This window comes from Triticum urartu, chromosome 5 (assembly GCF_003073215.2).
Source record: "Triticum urartu cultivar G1812 chromosome 5, Tu2.1, whole genome shotgun sequence".
Taxonomy (NCBI): Eukaryota; Viridiplantae; Streptophyta; class Magnoliopsida; order Poales; family Poaceae; genus Triticum; species Triticum urartu.
The window spans coordinates 273,401,743-273,424,563 of NC_053026.1; positions in this window are offsets into that span (position 1 = coordinate 273,401,743).

Sequence of the window (22,821 nt, forward strand, 5' to 3'; positions counted from 1 at the left end):
TCAAATGCCTTCTCATACCGGTGCACCTCATAATAATTCACTTCTCGCTATTCATTTTGTTCCGAAGTGCTAAAGATATCTCAAGGCTCGTCTTATCGTTCAAGACCCGTTCAACCTATTCCGAGGTTGTTATCTCATTCAAGCCATTTAAATCAACCGGTGCAATCTCTCTTCAAAATCGTTCGACGGTGTATCTTTTCAGTGGGCCGTAACCCACAGGTCTTTTCCCAGGATCTTACCTGACTCCTCTTATTTTCCCGGAGCTATCCTAAATTCTTTTCTAAAGTTTGATGTAAGAATGATTTATCATCAGTCAAATGTCTTTCTCCAAGATCTTCCAAATTCTTTTCATCATTGGTTCAACCTTTCTAGTCTTCAACCCGGAGTATCTCAACAATTCATGGTGGTCTTTATCATTGTCATTCTCTGCAGTTCAAGACCGAAGAATAATTGCTCTCAATCTTATCCATTCTCTTCAAGATTCATGGTTCTAGCTTGTTGCCTTCCTCTCATAATTGTTTTTGATTGTGAGAATTCTTTTCACCCATCTGGAGTAATTCAAGAGTCTTCTCAGTTTGATTATCTGGAGCGCATCATCTAAGATTTATTCATTCCAGCTTTCAGCTTTCATACTCTAAATCTTACCGGTTCATCGTTCAAGTGATCTCTAATCAGCTCGTGATCTATTCGTTCTCTTGTATCTAAATCCTAGCAAGTATCTTCATTTGTTCTCGAATTCTTCCCGGTGTTTCTTTATCTTCTCTTAGTTCATTTTCAATTCTTAAGGTGGTTCGTTCAAGAGTTTTCTCTTCCTTCTTTATCATATCAATTTATTCGTCGTTTCAACCCTTCCGGTGGTTCGTTCAATACCTTCCCAAGTTGGCGCGATATCTATCTTAATCCTTTCTTTGAGAATAAGTAGTATGTCAAATCCGTTGATTGTCATCAATTTAATGGGTGAAGGATACGCATAATGTAATTCTTATTCTTGTTTCATCGAGTGAACTCAATTCCCTACTCTGGAGGCTCATCAAATTCTCAGTTTCATTTGTTTCATCTTTCTTTTGGGAGTTCCAAGATTTTCCACATTATACCGTCGTGAAGAGTCATCTAAATCATCGCAATGCTTCACCTTGTGTTTTCAACTTCTCTTTCCTTCTGCTTGATCATTCTTTTGTTTAATGGAATTCTTCATGAAGGTTCTACATGATGGTTCATCAAGGATTTAATTCATTCTCGAAGTGTTCATCAAGATTTCCCTTCGTTATGTCATTTTTGAGGTGGTGTTATGTCATTTTTGATAATTTCCCTTCGTGTTTCATGGATCACAAGTTTTCCAAGAGTGACATATTTAAATCCATCATTTTCTCTTCACTCAAGTCATCTTTTCAACCCATCAATTTCTTCGAGCATGAGCTCTTCTCAATCCATCAATCTCTTCGTTGCAGTTATCTTGGGTTATATTTCACCTAAAGCTTTCCCTAAGGATTGTTGCTATTTATGGTGTTTATAAATGACCCAAGTTCTTCTTTTATCCTTCCGGTGAATAAGTTTCTCGTCTCCTTCTTGTTATCAAGCCAATCTATTGTTTCGTTAGTGGCAGAATTTCACCTCATAGTTTTGAGATGTTCTCCATAAGCCCACTACAATTTTACTCTTTTCGTTGTTGGTTTTTCAACAACTACTTTCGACCCTTCTCCTAAAGATGCTTCAATCTCATTCGAGATAGAAGATATTGTTTTTCTCCTCCGTTCATTCCATTCCATTATCGCATTTCTTCCGGAGGCATTGTGATGCTGCTCTCTTCAAACCTTCTTCTTGTTCTTGTCAAGATCTTGTTCTTTTCATGCTTATCCATTTAACCGAAGTGTTGTGCCCTTTTACTCAAGTTCTTTTCGCCTTATCAAGCCTTGCATCTCTTTTCAACCGGAGTGCTTTCCGAATTTGTTCTTCCTTGTTACTCTTTCCTACCGGAGTGCTTTCAACTTTGTTCTTCTTCGTGGCATTCTTTCTTTCAATCTGTTCAACCTCTCAAGGTTCTCTGGTTTCACTCGTTTTTCAAAGAAGCAACTTAGTTTTACCTCTTCTATCCTCTTCCGTTTCCCTCCGGTGCCATCCTAGATCTCGGGACGAGATCCTTTCGTATTGGTGGAGTGTTGTGACGCCCCAAGATCGGAGCTTCAGATGCCTTCCATGTTTCCGAGTGTTGTCGGGTGTTTTGTTTTGGTTCGTTGCATCATGTGCATTGCATCATGTCATCATGTCATCATGTCATAAGTCTTTTGCATCTCAACTAAATAATTTGTATGGATCTTTGGTCCATTTAAATCGAGGGAATTCACATGGTGATTCTATTTACAACATATCCTCTCGATATTTAGAGAGCTATAGTAATATTCCAATTATTTGGATTTACTGCAAACAAACTTGCAAAATATCCCAATGCCTTTGTTATCTTAATTCTCGGTCTCCAACATGGCCATATTTTTCTTTCATCATATTTCGGAGCTCCACCAAAAATCCGAACATTTTTGGACACCTCTTATTCCTAGTCCTTGTTCAAACCATTTGAATTAAATTCAAATGACTTTGAATTAAATTCTTGCAATCATGTCTCCCCTAATTTTCGTGGACCGTGCACATTTTTACGAGCCCGTGAAAATTATCCCCATGCTCAAAATCCTTCCCTAACCCTCTCTTTCTTTCCTCTCTCTAATTTCTTTTCTGTTTAAGGTTTAAGTTTTTAAAGAGAGAGGGAGGAGAGAGTCCAAGCCATCAGCCCCACAGGCCAATCCTAACCCCGCAGCCTTTTGGGCCAAAGCCCAGCCTGCGCCCTCACACCTGGGCCGGCCCAAGGCCAAAGCCACCTACCCCCATCCTAACCCTAGTGCGCCCGAACCCACCATCTCCCCGATCCCCACTACCTTCCCTCAACCCCAACACCAGCGCCGCCACCCCTCGTCCTTCCCGATCCCCCTCGTCTCTCCTCTTGTATCGCTGCTCGCGCCGCCAGGAAGGAGCGCCCGCGCCCGATGCCTCTGCCTGATACCATCTCACGCTCGACCTCTCCCTCTCCTCTCGCTCGAGCCGCCCTCCAGCCACAGGACCCCGCGCGTCCGCCCCTAGCTGGACTCCTCTGCCCGCGAGGCTTGCTGCCGATGAGCCTGGCCACCATGGCGCCCCCCTCGTCGGCAAGCCGTCTAGGTCCCGAAGGCCATCGTCATCTTCCGCGCCAAGTCTCGACGCCAGCGCAGCCGCTTGCGGTGCCCTGCCTCACATCTTCGTCGTCCAGAGCCACGGACATGACGACAGCTCAGGCGCCGACCCTGCCTCCCCTGCTCGCTGGTTCCCAGTCCTCCTCCAGCAAGAACCCAGCCGACCACCACCGGGAGCTGGCCCCTTCTTCCTTGCCGCAAGCCTCGTCGCCGGAGTGCCTCGCCACGTCGTCCTCACGGCGAGCTTCCTGCGTCACGGCCTCCCTGCATGCAAGCATCCCGCTCGCCCGCATCTGCCTCTGCTTCGCGCCGCTCATCCTTGGCACCATGGTCTCTGTCTCCTTTGGATGACCCGTGGCTGCCGTGCCCTGTTGTGCATTCTCTTCGCTGCCTGGCATTGTTGACGTCAATACCGTGGGTGCCAAGTTCGTATTCAGCCATCTCCGGGATTCGTCAAGTACCACGTCCATCGCGTTCCGTTTCATCACCGTCAAGACCGAGAGGACGCCAAGTACCATGACGACAAGTGTGACCCTTCGGATGCGCCAAGTTCGTCTACACAAAATGCCTCATGTCGGCAAGACCCGCAAGTCGGACCCGAACGATCGACGTCTCGTGGACCGTGTACATCTACCGTCGCCCCGAAGACGTTGGAGTCATCAAGTACCTCTCTGAACGAACATGGACGATTGCCGTTGCAAGAACGGGACCGGAAAGTCCGAAGACCACAAGTACCACGACACCGATGACATGAATGTCTACTGAGACTCGTGCGACGATAAACATGTACCACTACAGCCGTGCGAGAACGACTACTTCCACTACCGTCGTTGCGAGAACGACTACTTCCACTACCGCCATCGCGAGAACGTCTACTTCCTCTACTTTGCACCGAACAAGAACTATCCCGCTTGCACGCTTCGAAGGTATAACCGCCGGAATGATGCCCGTGAACGAATGCATGTGTGATGTATGAGATGCTCGTGCTTGCTCCATGCTCGAATTGTCGGTGCACGTTGCCCCTCTTTTTCCTTGTCACCATCGTCGACTCATGGGACACCCCGTATCCGGGAGCGCCCCACCATCTTTTGCACGCATCCGCACACTTCTCCTTTGCATCGGTATCTCAATCGAGTTGCCGGAACCGGAACGCTGCCGTGGCATCATTTTCGTTATCGTTGCCGTGGCACCCCTTTCCTTTCCACCACGGTGACAAATGCTTCATAATGCTCTTTTCAACATTTAATAAAAATTGCATAAACTTGTCCATGTCATCCGCATCATAATAACAACAATTAAAATGTTTAAATTGTTGTTTGCTTTTAAATTACTAATGCATAAGGGGATTTACCGGATTTTTTGTTTGTTACATCTGGCCCCATTTATATTGCTTAGTTAGATAGTTTCTTTTATGCTTCACCCATGCCATGCTAACCAACATTTAATATTGTTGGGTACATAAATAAGAGTGAACTAAATAATTATTGTGGTGTCCGTCAATATGCAAGTCGTTGCATATTGAGCTCCACTTAATTTGTAGGATTACTTGTGCACTTTGCCATGCCATGCTTCATTAAACCGGACATGCATCATACTTGTTTATGCATCATGCCATGTTTATTGTGATGGTTGTTTACTATGTTGTTTGCTTCTTTCCGGTGTGCTTCTTCGGGTTGGTTTTCGATAACGTCATGTTGTGAGGATCCATTCGACTTCATTCGTTTGTCTTCTTCATGGACTCGTTGTTCTTCCTTGCGGGATTTCAGGCAAGATGACCATACCCTCGAAATCACTTCTATCTCTGCTTGCTAGTTGCTCGCTCTTTTGCTATGCCTATGCTGCGATACCTACCACTTGCTTATCATGCCTCCCATTTTGTTAAGCCAAGCCTCTAACCCACCTTGTCCGAGCAAACCGTTGTTTGGCTATGTTACCACTTTGCTCAGTCCCTCTTATAGCGTTGTTAGTTGCAGGTGAAGATTGGAGTTTGTTCCTTGTTGGAACATGGATATTTTGTTGGGATATCACAATATCTCTTATTTAATTAATGCATCTATATACTTGGTAAAGGGTGGATGGCTCGGCCTTATGCCTGGTGTTTTGTTCCAGTCTTGCCGCCCTAGTTTTCCGTCATATCGGTGTTATGTTCCCGGATTTTGTGTTCCTTACACGGTTGGTTTATAATGGGAACCCCTTGATAGTTTGCTTTGAATAAAACTCCTGTAGCAAGGCCCAACCTTTGTTTTACCATTCGCCACCTAGCCTTTTTCCCTTGGGAGTCGGGCATCCCGAGGGTCATCTTTATTTTAACCCCCCGGGCCAGTGCTTGTCTAAGTGTTGGTCCGAACTAGAGTCCTTTGCAGCGCCACCTCGGGGAAACTTGAGGGCTGGTTTTAGTTGTACGGAGCGCTCATCTGGTGTTGCCCTAAGAACGAGATATGTGCAGCTCCTATCAGGATGTCGGCGCATCGGACGGTCTTGCTGGACTTGTTTTACCATTTTCGAGGATTTCTTGTAACCGGGATGCCGAGTCTGATCGGATTGTCTTGGGAGAAGGAATATCCTTCGTTGACCGTGAGAGCTTGTGATGGGCTAAGTTGGGACACCCCTGCAGGGTTTTGAAATTTCGAAAGCCGTGCCCGCAGTTATGGGCAGATGGGAATTTGTTAATGTCCGGTTGTAGAAAACCTGAAACTTAACTTAATTAAAAAGCATCAACCGCGTGTGTAACCATGACGGTCTCTTCTCGGCGGAGTCCGGGAAGTGAACATGGTGTTGGAGTTATGCTTGACGTAGGTTGTTCTAGGATCACTTTCTTGATCATAGTTTCTCGGCCGTGCCTTTGCCTTATCTTCTCGCTCTCATTTGAGTATGTTAGCCACCATATATGCTAGTCGCTTGCTGCAGCTCCACCTCATACCGTTTACCCTACCTATAAGCTTAAATAGTCTTGATTGCGAGGGTGTGAGATTGTTGAGTCCCCATGACTCACAGACACTTCCAAACCAGTTTGCAGGTGCCGTTGAACCACGCAGGTGACGCAACCAAGCTCAAGGAGGAGCTCGATGAAGATCTCGTTCATTGTGTTGTTTCATTTCAGTTGATCAGTAGTGGAGCCCAGTTGGGGTCGATCGGGGATCTGTGTAGCATTTGGGGTAGTCTTCTTTTATTTTGGTTCCGTAGTCGGACCTTGAATGTAATGTTATTTATGCATTTGTGTGACGTGGCGAGTGTAAGCCAACTATGTATCCTTTCCCCTTTATTTATTTACATGGGATGTTGTGAAAATTACCTCACTTGCGACATTTCTTTCAATGCGGTTATGCCTCTAAGTCGTGCTTCGGCATGTAGGAGATATAGCCGCATCGAGGGCGTTACAGGTGGCCTGGATTCTCGGCGCGTCTGCATGGCAGTTTTTGCAGTGGGTAACTACATCGTCATGTCGAGCCCGGCACTACCGCATGCACACGAACATCCATGATCGTGCGCCGACCCCAAACACTGGTAGCGCGCATGGAGGGATGAGGGTAGAGCACCTGGAGGGACGCGAGAACAGAGTGCGCGCGGCGGGACGCAAGCAGAGCGTGCTGCGGCCGCCTCAACCGCAAGCAACCACACGCATAGAGTCGTTGAACACGCAGGAAATGGTCGCCTACAAGCAGGCCGATAGTTGCGTCGCTGCGTAGAGAGCGACCATGTGCTACTACCTCCGTCTTGGTCTATAGTCCGCTTTATATTCTGTGCCATACTTTGCCCTTAAATTTATCAAACAAAATGTTAATGCATGTTATAAAAATTATATAATTGGAAACTATGTTCAAATACGAATCCAACTATATAATCTTTGGCGACATGCATTCGTATTTTATTAGTTAAATCCTACTTATAAACCAGGACAGAGGTATAGTAGGTAATTAAACCGCAAACATTTTTTTGTATTAACCATATGTGTACGTGGCCTTTCGTCCTCCTCTCGCACGTTTTGTCACCCCGCTGCCACAGAAGGGTTACAACGCAAGCTTGCGCAGCACGCGAGGGTGTTCTTTTGGCCAAACGATGGCTCGAAGTGGCGCCAATGAATCATCGGTGAGCCTATTCCCGCGCAACCACGCAGGTTCGCATGCAAGCTTCCCGCCGGACTGGGTGAAATCCCCCAAAATCCCAATGCTTACCGGCCTGCTATATAAACCCTCATGGCCGGCGAGTCATGCGTCGCATTTTCCCCTCCCTCCCTGTAGCTTATCTTGTCTGCCTCTCCCACAATCGCCAATTGCATCGGTCCGTCGCTGTAGCTCAGCCACTCCACCGTCATTAGAGGACAGCTCCAACTGGGAGGCTACACCACGGTGGCGGCGCAGTTAGCAGTGTAGTGTAGTGCGCGTCGTGTCCTAGTTGGGTGTGCGTGGAACACCTACCACACACTCCGTTGCCGCTGCCCGTCGGCAGCTGTTGCCAGCCGCCGTTGCCGCCACACCACCATCGAAATCTAGGGCCATCGACTGCTCTGCCTCCGCGGCCCGAAGGCAGGAGGTGGCCGTCGTGGCTGCCACCCCACTATCGGCCATCACCCACTCCGCCATCGCGGCCCGAAGGCGGGAGGTGGTAGTCATGGCCGCCTCCCCATCATCGGCCGCCTTGGCCGCCAGCCCACCGTAGACCGTCTGGGTCATCACCCTCTCCGTCATCACCGCCCGAAAGTGGGAGGTAGAGGTGGAGGCCCGCACGTGCGTCAGCGACCTTGCGCGCTATACCGAGTTCCTACGGGAGGAGGAGGAGGAGCGCCTCGTCGAGCACGCAAAGATCCTTACCGCCGCCGTGGCCGCGGCACACGCCGCCTCAGAGGTGAGGAATCAGGAGATCTACGAGGAGAACCACCGCTTCAAGAGGGGTCGTCTGGAGCGGCAAAGGGTGCTCGAGGTGAGCGTCGCTGAAGCTGCAGCAGCGGCAGGCACTGTATTGCAGTTGTCCAACTCGTCGGTAGCCTCCTCCTCCTCTGCATCTTACTAAGCGCGCTCGGCAAAGGAGAGGCTATCGGAAGTAGTACAAAGCCCATCCGTAGTAGTAGTATTATTTAGGGGCTATTTCGTTCAGTTTATCTAACTATAGATGTGGTGGAAATGTACAACGTACTTAAAATTAGCTAGTATATATGGTTGAACTAGCTATTTCAGTACGTGGTTGGCAACAATTGGGAAAATGTTTGGTCGGTTCAGCTGTCGAGTTGAACTATTTGTATAAAGAACGACTGCTTAATCTATGAATGAAATCTATGCTTAATTACTGAATTTTAGTTGCAAAAATTAGATAGTGGTACTGTATTTTGGATGCATATTTTGATAAATCACAGTGTTACAAGGCTGACAAATGGCAATGTTACTACACCTACAAATGTCAATCTTTCCAGTTTGACAAATGGCGACATACCCAATATGACAGATGCAAATCTTACCAAATTTTTTTGTGCGTGGTTACACACGGGTCATCCAAAACAACCGTTTGTGTTGAAGGGATGCACAAATCCTGCTCGGCACATTTTATCTTGGCTTCATGGGTAAGCTGTCGCTTTGCATACGGGTGTTCTAACTAAAACATTTGCGATCAAGAGCGGCACAAATCCTGCTCGGCACATTTTCCCTTGGCTTCCTGGGGAAGATGTTGGTTTGCATACGGGTGTTCTAACTAAAACGTTTGCGATGAGTGTTTAATATTTAAAAACCATTAATGTTTTTTCCAAAATAAAATCATTTGATAAGTCTGTACATTAAGAGAGAAAAATGCAAGTTCGTTCAAACCATATCGTTCATTCAGCCACACTGCGCATTGGAGGAAAGCTTGCATGCCTCTTGGTCAGCATGCGCAACGGACTCCGCTCACACGCCTCCCGTTCAGTCAAGCAGCTGTCCGCATGGCACCTCTTATAGCCATTAAAACCAAGACACATGGCGTCACGTGAATGGTTACCAAAACACACACGATTTGAATTATACAAATGTTTGAGATATTAAAGTGGCAGCTATTATTTCAAAATGCCTTTGTTGGCTGTTATTCGAGTGCGCCTTCTCTCAAGATGGACATGAAAAATACCATAGCATGTCGGGTGCCATTCCATGATAGCATGCCAAGTTTCATGAATTTCAGACGAGTTTTGGATTTAATAGAATTTCAAAACAAAGTATCTCAACGTTTTGCCAGCAATCAACAGTGGCCTAGCGCTTGAAATTCATTCCCATTTCTTGCATGGGACCTAAGCATGCACCCAAGGACACATATTTCATTTTTCAACCAATTTATATGCACTTGAGCATGTGCATGTAGTTCAAGTTTGAATTATGCACGTAAAATGCATAGAAAATCCTGTTAATGTATAAAAATGTCCGAACGAACCCAGAAAAATTCCAAAATTTAACACAACACTCCTGTTGTTCTATGTTGACACTAGAATTTTTTTGAAAGCAATAAGAGGCAACAAATATCGTTTCGTCCCCAAAGGCGGCACGTTCCCTACAGAAACCATCAGGCTTGTTGTGGGAAGCTCTGGTTGGTGAGAAGCTTATACCCAAACCTGTCCCAAATGTGACAAAATTTTTACTACGATATGTTGATGCCGCTCCATGATAGCATGCCAAGTTTCATGAATTTCATACGAGTTTTGGACTTACTAGAATTTAAAAGGCAGGTATCTCAACGTTTGGCAGAGAGCCGCGGTGTTGTGATGTTAGAAATTCATCCCCATTTCTTGCATAGGACGTTATCATAAACCCATGGACACATATTTGATTTTACAACCAATGTTAGTGCACCGGAGCATGTGCATGTAGTTTAATTTTGAATTGTGCACCTGAAATGGCTAGAAAACCAATTTAATGTATAAAATGTTCAAATGAACCCTGAAATTTCCAATTTTGTTATGACACACATATAGTTGCATGTTCACTGCAGATAAAAGTTTTAGCAATTCAAACACAGTCCACTGCCACTGTGACCCCATCATGTAATTGAAATCAAGATGAAAAATTAAGTAGATCCCACACAGTTTATTATCACTAACTGTGTGAGATGTACAAAATATCTTGGAGCACCGTCGGTATATAGTACGCCTATGGATTACGCGAGAAGGTGCGTCGGCTACTGTCCACAGCCGGTGTTTCAAGCACACTAGCTCGCTCCCCAAATATCATTTCATTGTTCAATCGTCGCCGGTGAAATATGGGGACGTGGACCCGCGTCGTGAGGGCAACTTTGGCAGCCCACTCCGGCGAAAGCGCGGCCGCAGCCGCCATGCGCGTGCTAACAAGGTGTATGAGCGCGACCGCAATCTGCGACCGGAGAGCCAGGGCAGCCGAAGCGGTCATTGTTGCTTCTCAGGTGGCGGCAGCAACATCTACCTCGCGGATAGAAACTGTCCAGAGCGGCACAACAGTCGTCTATTCCACAGCGGCGACCTTAGCCCAGATGGAGGCCGCCCACGACCATGTCGAGGCTGCCCACACCCAGCTCATGGTGGTCACCGTACAAATCAAACGAAGCTTCTCCGACAATGGTCAACAACCCACGGCCGAAGAGTTGGCAATCGCCGAGAGCGTTCGAGCAGCCGTCCGTTCCTCCACCGCATATCTTGCCACGACGGAGCCCGCCCAAGCCCAGATCGCGGCTGCCCATGCCCATCTCGTGGTGGCCTTTTCTAAAGAGATGGCGGACGCAGATGGCGAGATTCTTGCTGACTATGATGTGATGGATGCCATGGAGCCCCTTCCCCAGGAGACCGTCGGGCACGAGCTGGACATGGAGGTGGCGGCGGAGATCGACGAGCACCAGCCGTAGTAGTACTCTTTGTTTTTTGAATTAAGAGCGCTAGTCTTTAATTTGTTAGAGTGATGTTTAGGTCAGCTAGCTCTATTTAATTGCTGAACTTGCTCGATTAAGAAGTGTGGGTGTGCTGTAGTCTCCTTTGTGTACCCGAGTTATGCAATGACGTGGATGACCACTGTGACTAGGGAAATTCGAACCAAAAATTTTAACGTTCAAAATCATCACACACGGGTTAAGCTATTTGAATTGTTTGTGATGTTCACATATTGTACATGGTTCTGAATAAGGGACTGTGTGTGATGACACTTTGCACGCCAGTTTTTTCGCTGAACCGATTCCAAATTTTCGGCTTCCGCAAAAATATCTACCTCCCCGCCCCCCCTTACCAAAAGCCACATTTCACCTATTTCCGCCTTCCTTTCCAAGTTGAAACCTTCACTCCTTGCTTATAGTGCCGCCTCCTCGTCGACGACCCTCCTTCACGCTGCTCGGCCTCGTCTATCTATGGAGGTAATCCACACGCGACCCCCATCCTCCTCCTCCTTCCACATCCCACATGCCCTGACCACCGGCGCGACACCTTCCACCCAAATCATCGACCCTCCACCAAATAAGAGCCGCCCTAAGCCATGGTGCACGCAGTATAGCCAGGATCTCAAATAGCATTTGGCAGCGGAGAAGCAAATCCGAGCCGCATGCGCGGATGAGGTCGCAATGGCTGCCATTCGTGCCGACCCCTAGATCTTGGAGGAGCACCTTGCCATTTGCTAGCTACGCCGGTTAAGCATGCTCAATTTACATGTTGCGTGTGCTGCTCCTACCTTTCCTTAACAAGTTCTATTGCATTGTGATATCTCATTTTACCTTACAATCTATTGCTCTAATGTATATGTTCTATATGTCGTGCAGTCTGGTGCTCACTTATTATCTGTTTGGTTAACTAGTTTTCGTCTTCAATTAACTGTTTGGTTCAATTCTGCAAATGTGATGTTCAATTCTTCAGACTACAATTTTGAATTGTCTTCCATGTGAGAAATAAATCGAATTTATCTTTAAAAATACATGAGAAACGAATACAATTGCTATATTTCCAAGTTGTCAAGCATGCTTGGCTTGGTTATACATTGTGCAATGTGGTGCTCAGTTAATGTTTGGTTCATTTGTTGTGGTGTTTAGTTAACAATTTGGTTCAATTCTGCAATGCGATGTTCAATAGTTGTGGGTGCATTCTATTACTGTATACCATGTGAGAAGTAAATCGAATTTGGCTGCACTTAATACCTGAGAAACATATACGAGTGCTATATTTCCTAATTCTTAATCATGCTTGGTTTGGATAAATGGGTTTTCCATGTGTCTTGAATTAATCTGATGAATCTGCAATGTGCTTATTTTCCATCAACATATTTTACTGATAGCATGCGAACCCTTACTTAACCGGATGACTAACTACCTTATAAGTGTAGCAGGGAATCAATGGGAAGCACTAAGGTTTACAATCGAGGTTAGCACGTGCATGATCCATTGTCTAATAGCACATTATTGTGCAATTGCAGGAACCATTCTAATATTTAGGTTTTGAACAATTTGGTCTTGCACATGTAGGTCCTGCTGTCAGAGGTTTTGACCCACTGTTCGACCCTTTTTGCATTTGGGGAAATGAGTTGTCCATGAATATCAATCAAGTCAAGAAACTCAGAAAGATTGTTAGGATAAAGAAATTAGTGACAAAAAACAACAAGATCTTTGTCTGCACAATGAAGAATACATCAGTTAACTACAAGATGGTACTAACTATTTGTGGCACCCCGGCTCAGAGAAACCGGGACGCCCCGTATTCCAATCCAGATATCAAGGAGAAGTCTTCTGGAATACGACACTGCTTACCATAGAACAAATCAGCTCTTTATTACAATCTAGATGGATACAAGGGATTACATCGGCACAATGACACTACGCCTGCCACAGTTGCTCTATGCAAGCCGCAGAACAACACGAAGCAGCGGAATAATTCTAGCAGCGGAACATCGACGACGGTGATGAACTCCACTCCATAGGGACTCTGCCTAGAACGCTTATCCTAACTTGCAAACAAGGAATCCATGGAAAACAAGCAATCAAATCCGGCATGCCTGCAAACTGGCATGACATGCCAGGTCAGTACATTGAATGCACTTCCAAGATCACAGCAACCAAAGCAATCAAGACAGAAAACAACATGGCAATTATGGGTTAACATGGATTAACACGATACTATCAGAGCAACATGGCATATATAACAGGATACAGCTAGAACAATACGAGCATGGCATGAACATATGAACATGATGATACTAGCATGAAACATGTTGACGCTATCATGCACCAACTTACTCGCTCGGGATACCTCGTAACCATCACATGCATAAGCTTACCATCACGAACATCACATGATCATCTCAAGATCCAATCAAGCTTGGTATTACCATACCATAATAATCATTACATGACCACAAGGAGCTTGACCTTTACCCGTGATTCTCGCACAACACCACAATTTTCCAACAACTCGATATCCTCGGTACCACGGTGATCATCTCATGATCACATAAAGATCAACCAACTTCGGTATCCATGATACCTCTATGATCCTCTCTTGATCACAACCGATCTCTTTCTCATCATCGAACCAGGGTTGTTATTAAACACATTATTATTATTATTATTATTACGGTTAACCCATAGTGTGACCGACTCTGAACTAGACCCTTATGCGCGGGCGCGGCTATCGATAGATTTAACACACACTCTACAGAGGTTAGTACACTGTACCCACACCACGGAACCCATGGCCTCGCACTCCCATTCGGGTGGACCAATGGTGTTCTGACAAAACTGTTCTACTGCCATGACACTCTCCCAGCCACTCCAAGAAACTTCGCTCTGGGCTAAGTAAGGGGTGGCCCCGATGTCTACCAAAGACATCCAACGGCCACCGTTGTGGCAAAACATAAACGGTCCCAAACGGGGACAAAAGCGCGCAAACAACTCGGGCACACAAGGCTTACGCCGTCCTACCCGGGCAAGGTAGTTCCTGTGCATAACCTTCCCTCGTTGGAGGCACCGGCGAGAGGCATGACAATAGACCCAGTTAGGACCCCCTCCCCCATAAGTCAAGTGTGGCTGCACTGGCCAGCTCGATTTGGTGGCACCATGACTTAGCCAACAATTGTTCAAGTTTGATTATTATCCGGTTAAACTTGAATGCAATAAGCTGAGCCATCATAAAATAACATGATGCAACTATAATGCATGAGCACGATATCAACATGAGCATGGGGTGCAACATAATCATCGAGCATATCAACAACAATAAACCATATCTCCGAATGAGCATGGCATACTAACAAGCGTGAATATCACAAGTATAACACTACTCATAGCATAAAATGACCACTAGCATCAACAATAAATACCGAACAAGAACATATCAATAATACTACCATGCAAGCATTTAACCAACTAGTTGCAAAGGGACATGCATAACAATGGTACTCGGTAACAGACGATAGTCATGCACCCAAGAACATAACCAACACCAACATATACTACTACCAAGCATGTCATGCAAAGTAATACTAGCAAGAATAGATGATGACCAGGTGCATCCGAACATGTCATGGGGATGAACATGAAACTATAGGCATTACTGAAACACCGATAACAGTAGCAAACCAAACCGACAATTATTAAATGTTCAAGTAGAAAACCATGGCTAATGCATGCAATCATGCAAGTGATTGTCGTGGCTTGCCTAAGGATGAAGAAACCACCAGGGAGAAGTGCAGAAGGATCATGAAAAGATTCACCAGAAATAGTTCTCTCCCTGAGGGGGCTACTTATGGGCAAGGGAAAAATGGTCATTTTCAAAGTGAAACCACCTAGTAAAAATGATACCAAAAGATAGAGCTCGACGAGACGAAGAAGTAGGCTCTGGATTCGCCTCAATCGGAGTTACGGTCGTGAAGATACGAGAGGGGGAAGTGCAGGGACTAATCTGTAAAGAATTCTCCACAAATAGGTCCCTGGGCTGAAAGACAGAAAACGTATTCTAGAAACTACGCTTTCGGGGTAGTGAAAGTGTATTTTGGTCAAAGCCATCGCAGTTTAAGCTTTCACTAAAACAAAAGTGTAAAGGTGGAAATACGCTTCCACTTAACCTGGCGTCTGGGACCGGGCGAGAGTTAACACTTTAGACGCTGACATGTGGGGTCGAGGGTGACGCATCGTCTGCCTGGCCTCAGTCGTCTTCTTCCTTGCCTGTTCCCTGCACGGAACAGAGGAGGGGCAGGGGAGGACTCGGCCGCCGGCCTAGCTGTGGCCCTGCTGCCTCCCAGGGCCGGCCGTCAAGCGAGAGGGCACCACCGTCCCTCACCATGCCTAGGGGTGGCCGAGGAGAAACGCGAAATGGCTTGAAACGCCGGCGCCACGGCTCGGGTGCCCCGGCCGAAGCAAAGCAGGAGAGCTCGTCGGCAGGGCTTCCAGCCAGAGATGGATGGTATGACGATTCTGCAGAATCCAGGGGAAGTCTTGGGCACCGAAGAGATGGAGGAGGAGGGCCATGAGCAGGAGTTGGCCGAGGAGGATGTGGCGGCGGCCGTCGGCCATGATCGGGCATGCGGCCACGGTCAGGCTTGCTCGAATTCGAGCTGTTGGAAATATGAGCAAGTTACTATGATATTTAATCTGAATAAATAGGAAATAGATCATGACAACAATAGCAGGGATTAAACTAATTATGCGAACTAGCATAGTAGATGAATAGATCACATCTAGGGCACATACTAGAAACATGAATTCTACCACGATCTCGAACAAGAAGGATAGAATAACATACGGTGCAGCGGGTGCAGCACCGCTGGCGTTGACGTTGTCGCCCATGTCGTCGAGGATGAGGTTGCCGAGGTCGGGGAAGAAGTCGTCGTTCGTGAAGTCGTTGCTGCCAGCAGTCGCGCGAGTGAGCTCCCCAAAAACCTAATCTCCCCTCTCCCGTACAGGATCGCGAGAGGCGGGGTTCCGGAGGACTGCTGTCCCTTCTCCCAGTGCACGCCGAAAGGAGTGATGGAGAAGACATGCTTGGCGGCACAATGATCTGGAACGGTGGTGAGAAACCATACGAAGCGGCGGCGGCTAGGGTAGACGTCTGCCTGACTATATAGTGCGGGCCGGGTTGGTCATGGGAGTAAACCCCATGTCCGAGTCGTCACGATCCAAAAGAATCGGAAACGGTTCAGTAATTAATGCGTCCATTAATTATTAATTAATGACTCATTAATTTTTCCCGAGCAACAAAAATATAGACAACGTGCATAGCTCCGTCCTCGGCTCGTCTCAATCCCGCAACCTACGGCGCGTTGTGACGAGGCGTGGCGTGGCGAGGGGAGCGAGGAGGAGGAGCGCGCGTGTAGGTCTCCTCTTCTCATGCTCATACAAGTGGTAGAAGAGCTCACCTTATAAAGAGGTGCAACTCTCTCTCAACTTCCGGGGTGGGACTAAACTTTAGTCTCACTGACTCCACTCACATGTGTGCATGAATGGGCCAAGAGAATTTCAGAATTTTAGTTGGGCTTTGGGCCAAAGGCCTACTAGCAAAATTCCAACAATCCCCCACAAAGTCTCATTGGCACATCTCATCATTTAGTTCCAAAACATTGTTCATATCCCGGTGCTTAGTGGAGACTGTGAAGTTGAACTTTCACTTAGAGATTTATGCTACACTAGATCACAACTTGAATAGTGGACTATGCCTTGAACTACAAGTTTTTTGCGAGACTAGTTTCACACAAATTCTTGACCGATACTGGGCTGCCGCAAGGCTTCCCCAGGGCATTTTCATGAATTTATTAGAGAACACCCAATTCTCACAGACTGCGACGTTAACAGTCAAATTCATATAGGTGTGTTCCTCAGAAGATGTTCTGCAGGACAACATCTCTGCTTACCCGAATAAGCCACTTGGAACACATTAAGATAAGTATCAACCTGCCATGCAGATCAGGAGAGTATTGCATCTTCATGGAGTGGGATAGGTAATATAGGGATACTCTCCTCCCAGCTGACCAACAGCTTGTCTCCCACTTCTACTTCACGAGATCTCCGATCACATAGAGTGGGTTACCACTATGGACAACACACGCGGTGGGTCTCAAGCCCATCTCCATCGATGCATCATCTATCACGTTACGTGATAGACCCTTTGTGAAGGGATCTGCCAAGTTTTTCGACGTTTGAATATAATCCAACGTAATAACTCCGGAGTTCCTCAATTTCCTGACAGATTTTAGTCTCCTCTTCACATGTCTTGAGGACTTCATATTGTCCTTTGAACTGTTTATCTTGACGATCACAGTTTGATTATCACAGTTCATCAGGATAGGGGGTATTGGTTTTTCAACCATAGGTAAGTCCATCAAGAGTTCATGAAGCCACTCTGCATCAACAGTGGCAGTGTGTAATGCTGTGAGTTCTGCTTCCATAGTTGACCTCGTTAAGATGGTCTGCTTGCAAGACTTCCAGGAAACAGCGCCACCACCAAGTGTAAAAACATAACCACTTGTGGCCTAAATCTCATCAGCATCAGATATCCAGTTTGAGTCACTATAACCCTCCAGTACCCTTGGATACCCGATGTAGTGAACCCCTTAGCTCGCGGTGCCTTTCAAATAGCGCATAACTCTCTGAAGCACATGCCAATGATCATCTCCCGGTTTTGACACAAACCGACTCAGCTTGCTCACAGCAAAAGAGATGTCAGGCCTCGTGGCACTCGCCAAATACATAAGCAAGCCAATAATCTGAGAATACCTCAGTTGATCTCTAGCAATCCGTCGGTTCTTTCGAAGCAACAAACTAGCATCATATGGAGTTGGAGAAGGCGTGCAGTCGCTATACCCAAAACAACTCAAGACCTTTTGCACATAGTGAGACTGAAGCAGTGTGATCCCACCATTCTCATCTCTCAACAGCTTGATGTTTAAGATAACATCAGCTACTCCTAGATCCTTCATCTCAAAAAAGCGAGATAAGAAATCCTTAACCTCCTTGATTAAATCAAGTTTGGTTCCAAAGATCAGTATGTCATCGACATACAGACAAAGAATAACTCCTTCGCCCCCACCATAGCGATAGTACACGCACTTGTCACCACCGTTTACTACAAATCCGGCAGCAGTTAATGTTCTTTCGAACTTTTCATGCCACTCCTTAGGAGTTTGTTTAAGGCCATATAAAAACTTTAATAACTTGCACACCTTTCCTTCCTGACCAGGTACTACAAAACCATCTGGCTGATCCATGAAGTGACTATACAACCTTTCTGTGTCTATTTTCAAATGGCACTGCATGCAGTGACTATACTATTCTCTTGTGCAGTTCAACCAAAATTGCGGACACTTTGTTTGTTTGCCAAATAGCAACGGGCAGACATCTCTGTCTGCACAAATATTAAGCAGCTAGTAAACATATACCACACCTTGTATTTTCGGTTTAAACATGTCTCTTTCGCTTAGCATCTGTCATGTTCTGCACTGGACAATCTGATACAGTTATGTATTGCCCTGGACAATTTCATATTGAATTGATTTGCTGGTTCAGAGCAGAAATATAACACCTATTCTTCATCAGACCAAGGATATCCATGTTCGCAGTGATGGAAGAGGTGAAATCAATACAACCGAAATTGATCATCCAATCATTGAATCCTGTCCTGAACCTCCAATGTAGGTCCACCCTGCCAATAAATTCACATGCAAACCAATAGTATTACTATCTAATGACAGTACAAAAAGAGTAGCAAGATAGTAGCAAACCATGTACCTTCGTAATGAACAGCTCATAGTGCCACCAATTGGATATAAAGGTTTGGAAAAAAACATGCTCCTAATGTTGAACCAGTTGGAGTTTTTGTGCAGTTCCACTAAAATCGAGCATCCCTGTTTGCATAGATATTGAAAGTGTGATTACTCTAAAAGTGGCACTAGTTGAAGCATAGACTCACAAACATAAGCATTCCAATTTCATAATGGGAAAAGGTAGCAAGACTGTTTCTAACCACCTATTTGAAGGAATAAATAAAGCAACAGTGGCTGATGTCAGGAAGGCATACATAGTTTTTTCTGAAAAACTGAGCCATTCCTGACATTTCCTCTTCTTTTAAGCAAATTTTGTGCAGTTCTACTAAAATAAAATGCCATCACCGCCTTGACAATTCAGTGACACTGTACAAAAGGAAATGACTTAACATTACATCATGATGTCAGGTATGTAGTCGACAGGCATTAGAGACAAAGATACAGACCTCCTCCGATAACATAATGAACATTAATTTTAACAAAGGTGTGACTAGCTTTACCGGGATAATTTGAGTGAACTCTACACCCTTTGTTCCTTAATATAAGACGTTTTCGCGGTTCAATTTAAAGTACCCAAACGTCTAGTATTTAGAAAAACAGGTAGTAGTTTTCTTGAGCACATATCTGGGAAAGCTTGCCACACTTTATTTATGTCTATACGCTAATGCAACACCATTCGAATACTACAAATATACACTAATCCAGTGGCTAGTGCAACAGTACCGTAGTTAGTTTATTATAGGGTACAATACAATGGTTTTACTGAACAGATTTCAATAAACTCTAGCACTGGAAGGTTTCTATAAGAATTAACAATACAAAATGTAAAGGTAACAAGTTTCAGCATTGGTATACTAGCTCTGCATGAGCATTAAACCAAATACAAAAGTCTGAAGGTAACTAGCATTATTAACTAATGATAGTATAAAAAAATTGCAAACCATGTACCTCCAAGGTAAATATCATTTCAAACTTGGGGGGACCTTAAAAATTGCTATCCCAATCTTGATAATCAATCAAACATAAAAACTTGATCGAATGAATCAAGAAAACTGCCGGAGGAGGAGGTGCCCACTCTTGACCTTTCCTCTTGTCTTCATAATTGTCTGTGCAGTTTAACCAAAATAAAATGACATCAGCGCCTTGGCATTTTGGTGACACTGTACAAAAAAATTAACTTATCTCATGAAAGTGAGGTATGTAATCTATAAGCATTAACAGTGCAAAAATCTGAATGTAGTAACAAGTTTCATCGTTGGTATACTGGCTGTGCAACAGCATTAGAATGCCTTAGACTGCTGGTGCTGCTTAAATTTATCGGTGGCATTAGACTGAGAGCGGCATTAGTTAAATGTGGCATCACTTTAGCAGTAGCATTGCTTGACTTGACTGCCGGCATTATACTAACAGCAAAAAAAGTGGCAATAAGAGCATGGGAGGCCCATTCGGACAATGGGCGCACCAGTATGATGTACCTCCACGGATGCAGAGTGGTGAGGGAGGTATGGTTGCCCAGAGAAACAAATATCCAGGCAGCATATGTGGGTTACGTCCCATTTTTGCTCTCTTTAGCCACCTTTTTCCTATGTGAGGACAACAAACCGATCGACCTGGTCATTCTCTGTTGCGTTGTCATGCCTTTCTACCCTTCTTCAACCAAGAGACACGAGACTCGTTCCTTAGCTACTGATTTTCCCCTTTTCAACCTACATGCGGGTTCGATGCCTACTCTCTTGGACAGTACAGTCTCCCTTCCTTTCCTTATTCAACCCAGACATGGATTAGTCTGCATGAAGTAGGGTTTCATTTAATAGTGCAAATTATGGTTTTCGTCTGCGTGGCCAGCAGAGCAGAGGATAGCAAATTGGGAAGATGGTGGAGTGGAAAAAGATCCACATGCGACGACGTGGCAGATGGGGCAACAGAACAAGGTTATGGTTCGAAAAGAGGTAGCATACCTGAGGGTCGGCGGGAAGTGGCTTCGCTCGTGGTCATCGTCCTCCGCACACACTACGGCATCGAGCTTGGGGACGGAAGCCATCCCGCTCGGGAGCTAGGTCTGAGAGGACGGCCTTGTCGTCAGTGCGTGACCTCGCTCGCCGACGATGAGTGCGTCAACGCTGCACGTCCTTTTCTTCCCCGGTGGATCTGTGACCACTGATGAGGAGGGAGAGAGGGGCCATCTTTTTTAGATCTGGAGAGAGGGTGGTAGTGTGAGAAGCTAGTGGGCAGCCCTTAGCAAGAAAGCGCTCAAGCTCCAACCTATATATCTTTTTTATACTACTAGTACTGGAGGTGGAGTAGTGGTTGAGTAGTTTATATTTTCTCTGCGTACAGTACCAGTTAGTCGTGCTTCAAAACTGATCGGCATGCCATTAAAAAAATAAAGTTCGATAACTAATGCGGCACCTCGGGCCAACGCAGCCAGATTGCATTTTGCACGAGAAATTACACACCATGTTTCATTGACATGTGGTCCTGTTCCAACATATCAGTGAGACGACGGCGAGTAGTAGGAGTATTTCCGAATGGACATGTTGGCAGGGCGCCTCTTCATGAACCGTGGCAAACTCGCAACCGTCCACCGACTCTTCGCCTTTCCCTCTCGATTTGGAACTGCTGTCGCACGCTCTTCCTCTCCCTCCTCCATTTTCCTTCAGCCCTTCACCCTTTCTTCTGCCATTGTTTGATCGTCTTCTCCATGGAGGGAACAGGCCGGAAACGACCCCGTTATTCTTGCCCCGATCTGAAAGATGACGTGGTGGAGGAACTCATTGATCGGTGTGACGTCATCACCTTGGCTAGCATGGCAGGTTCGTTCAAGCCCATTCTCGACTCAACTTATAACATCATTACAAAGAACCCAAGAGTCAAGGAGCGGTTTGATCTCCCCTATCTTCTTCGCCGTGACACTGATGATGACTGGCGCCGGCACGACAGAGGCCTCGCCTTGTGCAAGTTGATGCCGCTTGATAATGATATGTATGATGTTAAGATGCCATCGCTTGAGGGCAAGGCTTGGGTGGGCGCAAATGGAGATTGGGTTGTTTACATTGGGTCCAACAGCGAGTGGGAACTTGTGAATGTGTACACTCGTCACGGGTTCCACTTCCAAATATCTCAGCACACTGCCCAGAGGTTGAGCACACCGGTAATGTACGCATGTTCAAATATGATCATGGTGACTGTATTCTATGTAATATAGCAATTTGTCGAGTTCACAACCGCTCTTGGAATTACAGCGACTATGATGTTGTTGCTATCTTCGACAAGCTTGTTGCCTTCCTTGATGGTTTCACTCGATGGATATTGCTCAAAAATCAGTTTCTGTACACGGATGAGTACTGTGATGCAATTCAATACGAGCGCCTTGTGTTTGCTGCCACCACTTGTGGCACTGTTTTCGCATGGCATCCTAGTAGTTTCGGTACATTTGTCTTCCACCGTAATTATAATTGTTTCATCCACATGCATGCAGGTTAGCAAGTTTCCCTTTACTAATTAACCTTCTTCTTGTGTTTCCAAGGTCCTGTGAACATCCCACCACCTATACTTGAAAAATTTTATAACCAAGGGGGAGATGACGATGGTGATGATCACGAGCATGAGGACGAGCAGCGCCCATATACTCTGTGGCGCCTGGCAACTAATTCCGATGGATCACCTCTTCTTGTGTGTATACAGCCCATTGATGATGTTACTGGTAAGGAAGCAGGTGTCTCCCATGGTCACACTCTCCGGACGTATTCCAACACCCATTGCATGGTATTCGGGATGGATACTAGTGTGCTAGCACCAACTCCTTCTCCTTGGTACATAATTGATAGTCTTGGAGAAAACTCACTCTTCCTTGGACAAAACTATCTGATGATGGTGAAAGGCGATCCAACTGTTGTTGACACATTTAT